We start from the raw sequence: 13,536 nt of genomic DNA, 5'->3' as shown, positions 1-13,536 counted from the left end.
ACATATTTTTGAGAAGGTACTTGAAAAGTACTTGAAATTTTAAAGAGCAGTATATATGAAATAATTTTAGTTTACTTTTAATGTACTTCTCATAAATGAGCTTCATGTACTCCTCATAGATATACTTAAAATGACATTTAAGTATACTTGACATATACTTACAAAAATTCTATTCTATTCTATTCTATTCTAATATATTTGAGCTATTCCTAGAATCCGTGTTTTCATTATTATACGATAGAGGGTGCTAGTACACATCTTCTTCACAGAATTTCCACAAAAAAAGAAAAAAAAAAACAAGTGAAGAAGAAAAAAGAAACACCAGATACTAGCACATGTAACACGATCATCTGAAATGAAACAGCATCAAAACTGAAATGTTATGGAATAAAATGTCAACTGATGAAGAGGTAATAATTACAGTCAAGCTTTGGGGTGTCTACATTTTGATTATCATTCTGAATCTAATTCATAATCTTTTTTCAGCTTTGTGTTAAAAATGTTATTTCTTATTTTTTTATGAAACACATTAAAGTGTTTAAAAAAACAATACATGAAGCTAGAATAAAATGTTTTTGTTTACAAGCAGATACTCTGTTCTTTCTTTGGGTGTTTTGTATGTTCAGATATTCATACAACAAAATATGTACAAATTAAAACCTAAATATGGACATAGTTGTATACATAAAGTATGATGTAAAGTTCACTTAAAGAAAACTTAGTATACTTGTATACTTGTAGTATAAAACTACTAAACTAGTAGTTTATTGAGACTATACTTCAAAGTGTACAAAGTATTTAATTAGTAAACTATCATTAAACCTATAAGTTCACTTTTAGTATAATTGCAGTACAAACTACAGACATAGAGGTAAACTAGTTGTGTACTCAAAGTTTGCTACTTTTATACTTAAAGTATACTTAAAAATATACTTAAACCATACTTTTATATACTAGAAAGTGGGCCATTTTAGTCCCAAGGAATACTGAAACAGTACACTTACAAGTATACTACTAGAACACTGATATTTTTATACTTGCTACATAAAGTATGCTTAAAAATATACTTGAACTTTACTTAAGTAAACTTAGTAAAATAAACTTGAAGTATACTACTTTTTAGTAATGGATGGAGCGCATCTCCTTCTCAGCCGGTCAGACCAGAAAACTCCTCCTGTGCATATGCTGTGAAGTCACGCACCTGATGGAATTTACCGCTGATTGGAGAACCGGCTTTACTGACGAGATGCGCATAACGATCAGCCGATCGTGATCGGAGCAGCCCTATTTCTAAGTATGCAATTTGTTGTACACCATGATTTTAAAATAAAAGTTTAACCCCTCGCTCTGAGTTTGCAGGTGGACCTAGATTAATTAAAATATTTAAAAATACAACTGCATGTTTTGATTTGTATGATTAAAAGAAAATATTTTGTCATTTAAAAAAAAATCTTAAAAATAGTATTAAAATATTGTCTCATTCTAGTAAACCAAGTATCTCTTTATCTCGTGAGCTAAATGTCATTCACCGTAGTGTTGATAAGTGGTGATGTAGCTCATAATTTCCCAAGTGTATGATACAGATTTTATTTTTCAGTTCAGTCATATTCATGAAAAATAATCAGTTTGAATAAGGAAAGCGATAACTTTGCCATAATATCCTTTCAAATGTTAAAGTTGCCATGCTTTTGTGCTGTCTTATTACTTTATTAGAATTTGGAAGGTCATAACAAAATAGTTTGATAAGTAAGATCTCTGATTTTAGTCATTGAAAACCAAAAAGGTAGTCCTTGAAAGTCCTGGAATTTCATTTTGCAGTTTCTGTACAAACCCTGTGAAAGCTGCTGTTCCTTATCTGTTGGTCACTGAGTCATTTATGTGTTTACATTTACATTACATTTACATTTAGGCATTTAGCAGATGCTTTTATCCAAAGTGACTTACAAATTAGGACAATGGAAGCAATCAAGATCAACAAAAGAGCAATGATATACAAGTGCTATAACAAGTCTCAGTTAGCTTAAATGCAGTACATGTAGCACTGGCTTTTAAATAATATAACAAATAAAAAGAAAACAGAATAGAAAAAGAATAGAGCAAGCTTGTGTTAGAGGTCTTTTTTTTTGCTTTTGTTAATTGTATAATAAATAAAAATAATACAGTTAGACTGCAAAAAGATTAGAAAGCTAGTTAGATTTAAAAAAAAATAGAATTAGAATAGTAAGTGCTAAAGTTAGAGGGTCAAATAAAAATGGAAGAGATGTGCTTTAAGTCAATTCTTGAAGATTCTTGAAGGAGTTTTGAAGCATGTTCCGAAAGAAAGGGCCTGATCTTCTTGATCAGACAGTTTTAGCAATGTGGTCTGAGAAAGTTAGTAGCTGATTATCAATCATTTTTGAAGGAGTTATGGTTGATGTGCCTAACTGGATGGTGAAATTGTGATGAAATGATGGGTTTGCTGGAACCACAAGCAGTTCTGTCGTGGCAAGGTTGAGTTGAAGGTGATGGTCCTTCATCCAGCAAGAAATGTCTGTTAGACAAGCTGAGATGCAAGCAGCTACTGTCGGATCATCAGGATAGAATGAGAGGTAGAGTTGAGTGTGTATGCAGTGGTATGAAAAGCCATGTTTCTGAATGACAGAACCTAATGATGCCATGTAGACAGAGAAGAGAAGTGGTCCAAGAAGGAAGAAGGGAAACTGGTCTGTAGTTCTCTAAAAGAGATGGGTTGAGGGTTGGTTTCTTAAGTAGTGGAGTTATACGAGCTTGTTTAAATGTTGAGGGAAAAACACCAGTGTGGAGGGATATGTTAATAATGTGAGTGAGTGCAGGCACAACTGCAGGAGAAATGGCTTGAAGGAGATGAGAGGGAATAGGATCAAGCGGATGTAAGGGAAACAGGTCAATTTAGCTCAAAGGGAATCATTTAAGATTTTGAAGGGAATTTGAACAGAATCACTGTTTCACGGCTGATCACTGAGACGCCCTGCGATTCACTGAACGAGCCGTTTAACATCAAATCTGCGCTGGATATTAATATCCAAAGTATAGTGAAAACACTATCAGTTAGCACAGTAACAAGATCGGCAGTTTAAGACATTAACTTGTAAGCACAAAACACAAGATACTTCTGTTTTCAATATGAATAAGGATTTATTAGATAAATCTAAGACATATAAACTAATCTAACACATAAACGCACGCACTCACACATTCACACAAGTTGCAGGAAGATCGAAAGTTAGGGAAAGATGAGTTTAAGAGAATGGAAATATGGAATCCCAAGTTTACAGAAATACGTTAAATTGCATAGACATGAACAACCATCAATCACGTAATTAGCCCTCGCATTGAGTTCCTCAATGAGGTTAAAATTATATTAGATACACCAGTAAAGGTCACAGTCTGGAGGTTACTTGTGTCTCCTGTGAAAAGGGAGTCCCCTTTGTTTTTCCGATGTCGCTGATTGGCTGGAAGTTCAGTAGTCGTTGAAGTGACGTCTTGGGAAACCCGTGTTTGGGCGTTGGCTGAAGATGGAGTTGTGTGTGCGGGTTGAAGTTGAAACTAGACATTACAAAACCTAACTCAGAACATGAAACTCTCAAACGGAAAAGAAAAGAAGTAAAGTTTGACGAGACTAGGTGGTGTTTCTTCTCATCGTGGCTAAGTAGCAGCGGGCAGGCCGAAGCACGCTGGAACCGTGCTCAAGGAACAGCTGACAGTGATGACTAAGAGCATGGCTAAAAGCTAAAGCTAGGTAGCAAAGCTAAAAGCTAAAAGCAAACTAAAAGCATACTAAAAGCAGGCATGACTAAAAGCAAGATTTTATGGTGTCCTGAGTATTTAAACTGGCCTGATGGCCACACCTCAACTGTTGTCTTGACAAAACAGATATTGTCTTGGCTCGGGGGTATCATAAATCATATGTTTATCTGACCAAGCATGTGGTCTGAATTTTCCCACTCTTGCAGGGTCTAATTTTGGACATGATTCCTATAACCAGAATATGATACATGTGACAAATAAATGATTGTCTGGACTAATTCAAGCAAGCAAATTTGATTACGTAGATACTAGACATGACCATGTATCCTTAAGCAATCACATAGTTATTAAAAGACATACACATTAAGTGATTATAACATGATAGTCGAATGTGTGGGTTACACATAAATGAATATGGATTGAAGCGATGGACTGATTCATTTATAAGTCTTTTTGAGTTCATTCTGGTCCATATATATGTACAAAAGACAGTTTCTTTGCCATTCTCTTGACAAAGATTTCTGTGGAGACCAGAGATGCTGGTCAGATGTGCTTGACGGATTGTGGTGTGGAAAATTGTCCACTGATGTTTTTAATTTTATTAATGAAAAACGTGGCAAAGTCATCAGCTACTAGAGTCGATGCAAGAGGTGGAGGAGGAGGTCAAATGAGCGAGGAAAATGTTTTAAAAAGCATGCGAAAGTTAGACGAATTGTTAATTTTGTTATGGTAGTATGACCTTTTAGCAGTGGAGACATTAGGATAGAAGGAAGAGAGGAGTGACTGATACACATTAAGGTCAGTAGTATTTTTGGATTTGCTCTACACCCTTTCTCTGTTTATTGTATTTTTCTCTGTGGTTTCAATGAAGAGTTACATTCATTTTGTTATGATTCATGAATCCAGGCTGTTCTCCTGAGAGGATGATTTTTGTGTTTTGCAGCTGTGCCTCAAAACTACACAGCATAACATTACATTTAGCAGACGCTTTTATCCAAAGCGACTTACAGTGCATTCAGGGTATATTTATATTTTTTTTAGTATGTGTGTTCCCTGGGAATTGAACCCAAAACCATTTGCACTGCTAATACAATGCTCTACCACTCGGCCACAGGAACACAGCAGATTCCACACCCAAAAATGGGAATATTTATGAAATGTGGGATGCATATTGATATACAGTATATCTTTTACAGGCAGTGATGGGGCAGATACAGAAGAGAGACTGGTGGAGCATCTTCTTAATCCAGCCCATTACAACAAACTGATCCGACCAGCGACTAATGGTTCAGAATTGGTGACAGTACAGTTAATGGTCTCGCTGGCACAGCTCATCAGTGTGGTCAGTAGACATGTTTACATTTTATTCTCTCATATTTACATACAATATGCATGCAAATAAAGGTTTCTCTAAACTTGTCTAGTTTTTGTACATGCTGTGCCTCTTTTATCATCCTTACAAATTGTACTTCACTTAATCATAATGCTAGTTCCCTTCAGAAGAGTTCAATCAAATTTGTCAGCAGTGACAGAGCCAAAGCATTTAATGAAACCCTCTTGTCTAATCAAGATCTCTTCTTTTTCCAAATTTGGTTGGTTTTCAATGTGGTATTGGGTGTCTTAGCTCATTAAGCCTACTTAGACCTTGAATGGAGCTGTGACATAATGAACTTAGGCTCAGAGGCCTCTATATTAGCATGATTTAATAAAATGTAGTAAAATTATGTCAGTATGCAGTAAGAAGTGAGTATGGACAACAGGAAATAGCCAGCTCTTTTCCCACAGGTGCAGCAAATTTCCCATGCTTACTGACCACTCATCATTTAAAGTTAACTGCTCAGCTGTCAGCCGGTTACATGCTTCCTTCATGCTTGTAATGGACTGTAAATCAACAGCTCACTTACCTGGGCTGAAAGGATGAAAGTGGTGTCATTCCTGTATAATTCATCTCTGGAGGGGTGCTTCTTATCGTCCTTAATCCATAAAAGAACCATTATGCTTAGGAATGTAGCCTTGAAGTCAATAAAAGCAGATATCAAATTATGAACCATGATGAATACTTTCTTTCTTTATATTATATTATATTATATTATATTATATTATATTATATTATATTATATTATATTATATTATATTATATTATATTATATCATATTATATTATATCATATTATATTATATTATATTATATTATATACATTTGAATAAATGTTGGAATAAATTAAATTATATAATTATAAATAAAAGTGTGGTGAAAAAATACAGGTATATTTTTATTATATAGTATTATAGTTATTTATTTTAATTATTAAGTTGTAGTTAATGTTGTGTTTTTCTTTTTCTGTCTTTTTTTTCTACACAGCATGAGAGAGAACAGATCATGACCACCAACGTCTGGCTTACACAGGTCAGTCAATACTCACATTACTCATGCCCTATTTTATTATTTACGGACACTTTTGTTTTTCTATAATTGTTGTGGATTTTCCACTGATTTATATTCAAATTTAAATATTATTAATTTTTCTAAAGATTAACTTAGATTAACATTCACAATTAAATAGCTAATATCAACAGGTATCAATAATAAAAATTATCCTACCATAATTATAAAAACAAACAAACATGTGGGCATGAGTGTGAATATGCAGAATATTCACTCTCAGTTTGAATTGTAATGTCAGTTAATCATCAGTATCTCACAAGCTGTTTTTAAATACAAAACAACCCATGGAAATATCTTTGTACAGATACAGTACTCTCTTACACATCTCTTTTTTCTGTCCCATTCTCCATTTTTTCTGTCACCCCCTCTCTGAATCATCTGCTCATGGTCCCTATGACCATAGATGTCAGTTGGCTGGAGTTATTGCCGCTGTCAGTACAGGTTACCCAGGAAGATTTGCCACAGTGTGTGTCTTTCCTATCCAGAGTGTATGTGTATGGGATTGGTGTGTCAGAGTAAAACATGTAGTATAATAAAATTAGTTACAGTATCTGACCAAAACCCATCAGGAAGTGTGTTAAATGACCATCATTAGACATTTATCACTCTTTTTGTGTGTATTAATATGACGACCGTTAGCTAGGCTACGCATTTTGACAGCTCTCATTTGCAGTCTGCAGCATTTATGGCCTCAAGTCATTATTTCTAATCTTCTAATCTAGTATATTAGGACATTTCTATTAGTAATGAAAAGTGACAGATCATTTATACATACGCTAAATATACTGTTAATTGACTGAGAGCAGCGGTGTGTGTGACAGATGAACATGAACTTAACAGCATGTAGAATTGGTTACACCTCCTGTTCACAGGTCAGTGAGAAATGGAAATGACATTTTCATAACATGAGGAGGAAAATGTGGTGGGAAAGGCTATACATCGATTGTGAATTTCAGATTTATCCAAAGAGTCAAGGTTTTGCTGTAAACTTGTGCTACTAGGTGTAACTACATTATCTGGCTGCAAAACACACCTTTCTCCATTGACAGCCTTCAAAGTAGCCGTTTATTCTGCCGTTGACATGAATGTTAATCCTAATGGATTGCTTTCTTCAGGGATGATCTTGGTTATTTATTTTCACTCTGTCCTCAGGAGTGGCAGGACTATCGGCTAATATGGAACCCAGATGAGTTTGATGGCATGAAGAAGGTCCGTCTTCCCTCCAAACATATTTGGTTACCTGATGTTGTTCTTTACAACAAGTAAGTCTCAAAGATCACCCCGTTTTTGTGTATTTATGGTCTTTATCGTATCTGATCATTTCTTTCCATTACCTATTCCTTTCCTCTGTCATTGGAGGGTAGATATCATCCCTGCTTATCAGTCTTTGTCTCAGTGGTGTTCCCGTGTCACATTACTTGACCTCACTGTAAATAAAGCATGTTCCTCCTCTTTCACTGTCATGTCAAGTAGTGGAAGATGCTTTAAATTCAACCTAATTAACACAAGCTTCTCTCCTATGTTTATCTTTATGTATTATTGATAAACCTTGCGCAGAAACACCCACAAACAGGCCCCAAACGCTAAGGTTTCAAAAAATGTTCTCAGCAGATTGGAGTTAAATTTTTTACTACTGTTAGGATATTTTCTGGATTATATACCTAGCAAATGTGATGAAACTTACAAAAGGTTGTACCACTGTGAAGTTGTAAAGCACTGTTTGCATGAAGCAATCAGTAATAAATGACCAAAAGTTTATCCACCTAGAAAAGTAGTCCCACCTGAAAAAGGACAATTTAAACTAAATAATTGTAAACCTTTTAAAAACAAATTTATAAATGTGGTTGCTGTCTATGTTACTGTATCAATTTGTGCCCAAGCGGGCTTTCACACTAGCACGTTTGGTGTGCACCTGGTTTCATTTGACATCAGAGTTTGTTTCATTTGGATAATGTGAATGCTTTTTTTTTTTAACTCGGCTGCACACACGCGAACCACACCTGAGTCTGTCTAAGGGATGGTCTGCATGGGGTAGAGTATATGCAAACTCTGGTGCAGTTTATTTCTGATGTAAATGCACAATTGTATTAAATCACAGAAGTGAACCGCTATTGATGACAAATGAATAGGCCAAACTGTGCATCATGTGTTCTCTCACTTTCCTGACAAGCGTGTCTGAAGTGCTGCAAACCGCTCACCTTCACCAGAAACTGACTCGCGCGTTCTTTGCATTACATTTGTGACAAATAGACAGACGTGCCGTTATGTGTTAGTGCTTTGGAAACAACAACAGTTTTTCAGAATCCAAAGTACAGAAGTGAGGTGAGCAAGCACCTTTATCCATTTATGTCACCATTTTCTCCTGCGTAGTCGTTTCCTAGCAGAAGGGGTAAATAGCTGCCACTCTGATGACGCAAACGTACCAGAACCAAAAATACAGTGTGAACCCATCCAGGTAGGGGATAGGGGATCAATTGTACTTGGGTTCTGACCAGGCAATCGAACCAACTGTGAAAGCACCCCCCTTAATAATTTTATGTTACAATCAACATTATGCCACAAATGCTACTGATAAAGCTTACTTTGAAGAATAAACCATCTCTTAACCACTCTTTCTCCTTTCCCATCAGTGCTGATGGCATGTATGAGGTGTCTTTCTACTCCAATGCTGTCGTTTCCTACGATGGAAGCGTCTTCTGGTTGCCACCAGCGATCTATAAGAGTGCCTGTAAATGAGGTGAAGCACTTCCCTTTCGACCAGCAGAACTGCACGCTGAGTTTCCGCTCGTGGACCTATGACCGCACAGAAGTGGACCTGGTTCTGCGTGCGGATGTGGCTAGCATGGACGATTTCACACCCAGCGGCGAGTGGGACATCATTGCTCTCCCCGGCCGTCGAAACGAGAACCCCTCAGACCCAACTATGTAGACATCACCTATGACTTCATCATCCGGCGCAAACCCCTCTTTTACACCATCAACCTCATCATACCTTGTGTCCTCATCACCTCGCTGGCCATCCTAGTGTTCTACCTTCCATCGGACTGCGGGGAGAAGATGACACTCTGCATCTCTGTGCTCCTGGCCCTCACTGTGTTCCTGCTGCTGATCTCCAAAATCGTGCCGCCCACGTCTCTTGACGTCCCTCTGGTCGGGAAGTATCTGATGTTCACCATGGTGCTTGTCACATTCTCCATTGTGACAAGCGTGTGCGTGCTGAACGTGCATCACCGGTCGCCCACCACACACACAATGCCTCCATGGGTGAAGTTGGTGTTCCTCAACAAGTTACCCGCCTTGCTCTTCATGCGGCAGCCACGCAACAGCAGCGAGCGGCAGCGTTTGCGCCAACGCCGGCGTGCCAACGAACAGCAGGAAGGTGGGAGAGGGGGTCTGGCAGCTGGGCTCATGGCAGGGCTGGGCCTGGGTGGCTCTTCATCGGGGAGCAAAGACAACAATGAAGCGTGCACATGCTATGTAAACCGGGCCTCAGTTAAACAGTTTGGGACAGAGTTGGGTGTTGGGGGTGGTGGAGGGGGGTCGACAGATGGACTAAATGGGATAAGGGAAGGAGGGAGAGAGGCCAGGGAAGGAGGTTCAAATCCATTGCAAAGCTCTGCTCTACCTCGGGCAAAGCCGCATCCCCCTACGGTCCTCACCCAGGCTCTGCTGGCCCAGGCCTGCCCAGGGTTCGAAGAGGCTGTAGACGGAGTCCGCTTCATCGCAACCCACATGAAGAGCGAGGATGACGACCGTAGTGTGAGTCATTCTATTTCATAATCATCTGAATGTCCAAATGAGTATTTTCAGATTAGCAACTATAGCATGCTATCATTCATAGTTTAAATAATACTTTCTGTTCATCATTGTGTTTTAAATGATAGAGTAGTGCCAGTGATAACCAGCTTGATGATTCATACTAGAAATATGAGATGAAAACATTCCCTCTTGTTCAAGCAAAATAACTTCATTGCTAAGCAGCTTAAATGGTATTAGGCCTGCTAACATTATTGAATAAGCAATGAATTATAAATACAGTTTGACAATGGCATGCTTTGATTATTGGAATAAGTGGCGATTATACAATTAAATTTGAAGGCATGCTGTACTGTAGTTCACCCAAAAATGAAAATTCTGTCATAAATTACTCACCCATGTTGGTCTAAACCAGACCACTTTTGTTCATCTTCGAAACCTGAGACATTTCTGTCCTTCCAGAAAGTCCATGCAGACTTGACCCGTAAGGTTTGTTCTCATGCATTAATCAAGTGTGGTTAAGCTCACTTTAACTACAGTATACGAATGTCATGTGGGTTGATCAGCGTTTAAATGTGAATAAAAGCCTGAAGTAAATCACCTCATCACCTAAAGTGATCATGTGTCTGAAGATACATTTTCATGACCATTTGAAGCAGAAAGGTTTTGGTATGGACTTTGAATAGAGGGACTAACATTTCTCAGGTTTCATTCAAAATATTTTCATTTGTGTTTCAAAGATGAATGAAAGTCTTTTGGCTTTGTAATGACTTGAATTTAAGCAACATTATAACACAACTTCTTTATGTGGTGAATCAGAGGTTTAATTAGTCTACCAGCCTGCATGCTGTTAAGAAGACTCATTTAAATTTGATTTACAATAAATCAACAGCACTTTAAATCAGGAAGGCAGTTTCATCTCATTTTGGATGTGTATCATACTTAAAGACTATAGCATGACATAAAAAAAAAAAAAAAGCAGTGGCCATACTCAAAATAAGTACTGCATTGTAATGTAAAGTTAATCAAATAACTATATAATCATGATCACAATACAAAGAAAAAAGTTTTTAATTGTCATCCAGACATCATATATCACCTATAACCTTTTTGAATTTGGCAAATACTGTAGCTTTAACACTGGTGTCCAGACTCTATTTCTTTTACTCTTACTGAGTGACTGGATCTGTATCTCCTCAACTGTAAAAATGAAAAGATGGGTTGGTACACTAGTGCAATACTGACATAAGAAAAGCAGAACTTAAGCAAGCCAAAGTTCAAATCACTAATTGTTAAATTATATTATAATATTACATACTTTTTTCAGCAACTACATCTAAAACAAAGTTAGAAATTACACTAAAACTGTTAGAGTGAGCATAAGATCATCCAGACCTGATTCAAAACTAGACATTCATTATGAGCTCAGTGAGATCTTACACACATTCCCACAGACACACTCAGATCAATATGCAGCTTCACACTTGTGGTTAATAATCTCTGATGTGGAGGCTTTGACAAGAAAGTCCTAAAGCATTAAAAAAGAGATGTGGTTTTTTAGCCAAAGCACAGCTACACATCAGCACTACACTCACTGTTTGGCATTTAAATGGCTTACAGTCCCATTCTGTCAAACACCGTCTGAATCTCAGCATTAGTCACATATGAGAGCAGCAGTCGTGCTGGATGATACTAGAGGTGATTTATATGTGATTTTAGGTGATTTTTTTTTTTTTTTTTTTTTCACAGAGATGTGCATTTTACTAGCCAAGTGATAGAAGACATCTGATCCATTCTTAACATGAAAACCAAAATGATTAGGCGCATTACAAATATATTAAAAATAATATATTCCATTACTTAAAAATGTTCCGACTAATATATATATTATATATACACCCACAATTCTAAAAATATTCATTTGAAAAAAATCTCTTATGAGTCATACAATCCATATTTATATTACTATAACTGTTTTAAATGCGCCACTTTTATAATATGAAAAGTGCCAAAGTGGTATTAATAGATTTATGGCGAGTCTATATCTTTCACATTATTTTGATGTTATTGTGTAGATAAAACAGTCAGAAATATATTTTTTAGAACTTTTTAGAGCAATATTTTTAAGTAATCTTGAGCAGTTGGTTTCTCCTTAAGAGCAGAAACACAGTCAACATGGGTTAAAATTAACAGCACTCAGTAATTCTGTCAATCATCTTAACCTGCACACAGTTTCATTCCCATGGAAACAAGACGTCTCCATGCCAACTCCCCTAGCAGTCTTTGCCGTGGTTACGGTTCATGTCCCCTGTGTCTCACCTCATCAGAGCAGTGTGGCGGAATGAAGTCTCTGTTCACATTAACCTTTTCCTTCACCCTCTTCTCTCTTCCCTTCTCCCACTCACTCCCACACATTCACGTGCAACTTCCCATCTTATGTTTACCTCTCCATCTTTTTTTTTACCCATCCTCTCATCTATGTCCTGTCTCCCACATTTGACATCTTCAAATCTTTTTGACATTTCACCTTTTTAAAGTGATACCCAAAAATGAAAATTCTGTCATTATTCACGCTGTCTCTGGTTGTTCTAAAACCCATGGCCATGGAACACTTCTGCTGAAGGAGAGGGGAAAATGTCAGTCTGGACTAATGCTAGGTTTTTCCAAAACTTTGTGGGAATCTCACACAAAGTGGAGATTTAGTCCAGGATTCTCGTTTAGGCCTCTCGTCCCTGTCCATTCTTCCCCTTCTTTATTTGAAAAACGCCACTGTATAGCAGTCAATCACTGTTTGAGTATTTTGAGTATTTATCGCCATTTCAGGGACGAGGCTATCTGAGAACACATTTATACCAGAGTTGGGAAAGGAAATTCAACAGGTAATAGAAATCTGGAAAATGGTTCATAAATTTATATAAAGACCTTACAAAACCTTCAAATTTGAAAAAGCTCTAAAACTTTCAAGCAAGACTCCCAAACCAAACATTCAGTTTGTCTTGACAAATTGTAAATGGATTATTTTCCAATTTGCAGTTCTTTTTTCCGTTAGCTACCTCAGCATAATTCATTGTAAAAGCATTTTTGTCAATTTTTAGAGAACAAAGAAAATGAGCGAATGGAAAATAATTACGGAAAATAACAGTATACAGGTTGGAATAATGCCTGATAAAAAAAAATATAGTGTGCAGCAAATAATGACAAACTTTTGAAGGGAATTATTTCACTGCGTTCACATCAGTTATTTAATATATTTTTAGATACTATTATAACATTTAGATTATAACATTATTATTTTCAATTAGCTTTCAGTTTTATGTATTCGGTTAATCATTTTGTTATAAGCTATTGTCATTATTATTAGGTTACTTTTTTATATTTCTATTTACATAGTTTACATTTTTTATTTCAGTTTTAGTTTTAATCATTTTTGTACTAAAACTCATAAGCGTTAGATATGAAAAATTTTTGGAAAGTTTTTCATCTAATATTTATTTTTATTTCATATTTATTTCAGTTAACGAAAAATTTTGTAATAATTTTATTTAACTATGCCAACCCTGCTGTACATCC

At 36.5% G+C, this 13,536-nt stretch overlaps 1 pseudogene; it reads left to right on the top strand.

The window, feature by feature from the left end:
* LOC113099386 (neuronal acetylcholine receptor subunit beta-2-like) overlaps nucleotides 1–9,969 on the top strand; it is a 32,031-nt pseudogene extending 22,062 nt beyond the window's left edge.
* Nucleotides 9,970–13,536: the final 3,567 nt, after the last annotated feature.

Source organism: Carassius auratus, unplaced genomic scaffold, assembly GCF_003368295.1.
Source record: "Carassius auratus strain Wakin unplaced genomic scaffold, ASM336829v1 scaf_tig00216934, whole genome shotgun sequence".
Taxonomy (NCBI): domain Eukaryota; kingdom Metazoa; phylum Chordata; class Actinopteri; order Cypriniformes; family Cyprinidae; genus Carassius; species Carassius auratus.
Note: the sequence above shows the minus strand (reverse complement) of the source record. Positions and strands in the feature narration are given on the sequence as shown.